This window comes from Lepisosteus platostomus, chromosome 5, assembly GCF_059453375.1.
Source record: "Lepisosteus platostomus isolate fLepPlt1 chromosome 5, fLepPlt1.hap1, whole genome shotgun sequence".
Lineage (NCBI taxonomy): Eukaryota > Metazoa > Chordata > Actinopteri > Semionotiformes > Lepisosteidae > Lepisosteus > Lepisosteus platostomus.
This window is the reverse complement of record NC_142615.1, coordinates 70,090,386-70,094,396: the sequence shown is the minus strand read 5'-3', so window position 1 is coordinate 70,094,396 and position 4,011 is coordinate 70,090,386. Positions and strand designations below refer to the sequence as shown.

Sequence of the window (4,011 nt, the reverse complement as noted above, 5' to 3'; positions counted from 1 at the left end):
AAATACGACACAAAACAAGAGTATATACAGCAAATCAATAATGTCATCAGGGGTACATAGTATAATATATTTACACTTCTGAAAAAAAAATTCAATATCTGCACAACAAATCTTCGACAGCGCTTTGAGACTCACCGCCATAGACTCGTGTATCTCTGTTGCCGCCCAGTGGACATTTCTCGGAAGTGTCACCGCCCGCCGTAATTAGGTAAAGTCCCGGAATTGAAATTGTGATTGGACGAAAGCGGTATCTGCCCCGCCTCCTGCCGAAAACTCGGCGCTGATTGGTTCTGAGCCGAGTCACTCAACTTGAGGGCGGTAAATCCGTGGATGAACAGGGAAGTCCATGGTGATTGGCTAGGAGCGGTGTCACTAAAAGGAAATCCCGCCTTTTCCAGCCAACGGCGGTGATTGGACAAGCCCTGCGCCGCTCATTTAACGTCACTTAACTGCGACGAAACCGGATCTGATGCGTGATTAGCGCGACAGCCGGTCCGTCGCCCGAGGTCGGTGTGGAGCCGCGGCCCAGGATGCTGTGGTTCCGCTCTCTGCTCGTTAAGCACTGCGGACTCCTGGAAAACCGTATTGCAGGGCAGAGAGTTATTGAAATCCAGACGTCGCTGGAGAGTTTGTTTACTGACGAGTCACCTCACGTTGCTGATTAATTCGACCTCCTTGTGTTTTCTCTGCTTTAACAAATAGTAGAAATGCTATTCAATGCACACAAGAGTACATCCCAGATCACCGGGGTACATTATACAAGCAAATAAAGATAAGGTCTACTTATCTTTAAGGTCCGGTTTCCTGGGGTACTTGCTTACCCCTTGATCGCAACAACTTTTACAGCTCCGTTGCCACGGCAACCACGTTTTATTGACAAAGTAAAATAAACACAGGAGAAAAGTTTGCAAACAAGACGGGAGCTAAGAAACACGAGGACAGTGGGTTTGCTTTATGTGCCGGGTCGATAAACCAGCGCTGCAGACACGTGAAATAAAAGAAAACATACACACAAGGGAACACATAAGAGAGACATAGAAATACAAGACACGATCAATACGCTGAAATTGTATTAATATAATTAATTCTAATGTTCAATCAAATCAGCGGAACACATGGGCAGGGCAGCCCAGTTATCTACAGAGACTACATTACCCATAAGCTCTGTGTGCGACAACATTTTGACGTAATCGACTCGCGTCTTTTGTATTCTTTTTTTTAAATAATTTTTTATTAAATTTGTAAAGAATTTACAAATACAAATACAATCAGAGGATCAAATTAGGTACAAGAGGACAAGCACAAACAGAAAAATAAACAGTTAACCGCCGTTTATTTATTAATAATAAACCGAATTTATTATTTCTCACATTTTTAATAGAATTTAAATAGCGTTTCAGCTCCACCTCAAAAGAACTAAAAAGGGGAGTATTATTAGACCATTTGGATTTATGGATGTGAAATTTACCAAGAATGATTAATAAATTGACTATAAATAAATGCTCTTTTTCCAAATTTTCTACTAAACAGTACAATAAAATGTCAAAATCCTTCAATCTAAAAAACACCTTTAACTTCCTGCAAACAAAACTCTGTAAATCCGTCCAAAACAACTTCACAAACCTACACCTAACAAATAAATGCACCAAAGATTCCTTTTCCGCCCGACAAAAACCACACAGATCATCATGCTCATGCTTAAATTTAAAGAGTACTAATTTCACTGGATAAAACTTATGAATTATTTTAAACGATATCTCTTTAACTTTATTTGTAATACAAAATCTATCAGGAATTGTCCAAACTAACTTCCAGTTTATATTTTCAAACATTGCATTCCAAAAAGACAAACAAGAAGGGATAAGATGGGGTTTACAAAGATTTCTAATATGAGTATTGTTACACTTCTTATCCTTTATTTCCACGCCATCCAAGAATAAATCAGTTGTAGGACCCAAAAGGAGGTCAGTCCTATTAACACTTTGATTTGCTTTTAATAAACCCACTACACCTTCCGGAATGGCGTCTTTTGTATTCTTTATGAGACCGAAAACGTAACGTAGCAGTCGTATTGTCAGGGTACATGCAATAATACATGTACATTTTATGGAAAAAAAGATTCAACAAGGTAAATGCAGATAAGGCCCGTCCATGCTTCAACGTTCTTACAACACAGAAACAGACACATTTCAGAAAGACATTCTGAAATAAAATGTCTTTACATCCGTCTTAAACTGTTCAAACACGGTCTCCTCTCACACCATTCCCTTAATAATTATGTTGCGCAAGTATAATAATGTTTTAAAATACAAACGATATTTTCATCTTCCTTTCAATGGGATTAAAATGTAACAAATGTATTTCTTTCCGATTTCAAGTCTTTCCGATAGCGCTTTGAGACTCAGCTCCGTGGACTCGTGTATCTCTGTCGCCACCCAGTGGACATTTCTCGGAAGTGTCACCGCCAGCCGGAATTCGGAAAAGTCCCGGGACTGAAGCTGTGTGACTGGACAAGAGCCTGTCTCCCGCCTCCTGCTGAAATCTCAGCGCCGTTTGGACAAAAGCTGCTCACAGTCCGGATCCAGTGGAAGGCTGATCCACTCCGGGTTTTCCGTAGCCGGCAGTCCGGATCCAGTGGAAGGCTGATCCACTCTGGGTTTTCCGGAACCGGAAGTCCGGATCCGGTGGAAAGGCTGATCCTCTCTGGGTGTTCCTTAGCCGGAAGTCCAGATCCAGTGGAATCGGTCTGTCGCTGTGCTCGGTGTGGTTCCGCTCTCTGCTCGTCAAGCACTGCGGGCTCCTGGAAACCTGGCCTTCAGGGCAGAGAGTTATTAGTGAACTCCAGACACCGCTGCAGAGTGTTTACCGGCGAGTCGGCTCACGCTGCTGATCAATTCAACCTCCTTGTGTTTTCTTCTTCCTTTATCGTGCAATAATATAAATCCTTTACGATGCACGCAAGACTACATTACCGATCACCGGAGTACATTATACAGGCAAATAAAGTTAAGGTACGCACAGCTTTCATGTTGTGATACTTAGACATGGTTTGGAGACGTTCCCTCGTGTGTATTTTGAATTATTCAAATGCGTGTCTCTTCAATTTGGAAGCGCATAATTTCAGTGCATGAGCTTACCTGTTATATTGGGCGAGATTTCACACGGATAATCAAACAAGAACGAGTTTGCCCTGGAATCCAGTCCACTGCCCAACCTGAAAGTCAGAGCATGAGAACGGACGGATTGTATGGCGATTGTGGTGTTGCTCGACCACATCAAGTAGGCGAGAAGTACAATCTGCTACTACGACATACGGTCTAATTATTCAATTTTCGATTATTTCTCATCTTTAGGCTATTTATACATCTAATAACGAGCAAGTATAATGATTAAGCCAATGATACATTATATTTTAGATTCGGTTCAGCAGTATTGAGCAGTAAAATAACATCAATTTGTCTACAGGAAATGTCAGAATTAGAAGCCTTCTTTACACCATTTTGCCGATCTGTTCAGAGTGTTTTAACAACAGAACAAAACAAAAACAAACGTAAGGTTTCTGGGCTGCTTTGAGAAAGACAATTATCATCTATATTACTTTTAAATCTATGCACACTGTGTATCTTTACCGGGTCGATTCAATGTACAATTTTGTACTGACGCCTTAACCTTATTATTCATACAAAATCTGTTTGACAATAGTCGTTTGATTCCACTCACTTTCCCCAAAGAGGTGCTCCAAAATAGTTTGACAAGATATTGTGAGATTGCGAGAGGGATCTGAAGTATTTATTAGTACAAGTATAACTAAATTGTTTTCCTTGTAGTCTAATAAAGGTTGTAAATTCTTCCATAGTTTCTGATGGTATACTGTTAGTTTCTTAAAAGCATCAATACCTCTCTAGGAGTAGCTCTGGTTACGACGGATTGTTATCAGACGTATCACAAACATTATATCTATTCATAAAATCTGCTTGATTCTACATTTCATCATCCACACCAGTTAATTTG

The 4,011-nt window shown here is 40.5% G+C and overlaps 1 long non-coding RNA gene across 1 annotated transcript; it reads right to left on the bottom strand.

Annotated features, from left to right (window-relative positions):
* Nucleotides 1-1,741: 1,741 nt before the first annotated feature.
* Nucleotides 1,742-4,011, bottom strand: LOC148671995 (uncharacterized). The gene is made up of 2 exons (XR_015936672.1): nt 3,138-4,011; nt 1,742-2,813 (listed from the first exon to the last, which is right to left on the bottom strand). It is a non-coding gene; the product is annotated as an uncharacterized LOC148671995 (long non-coding RNA).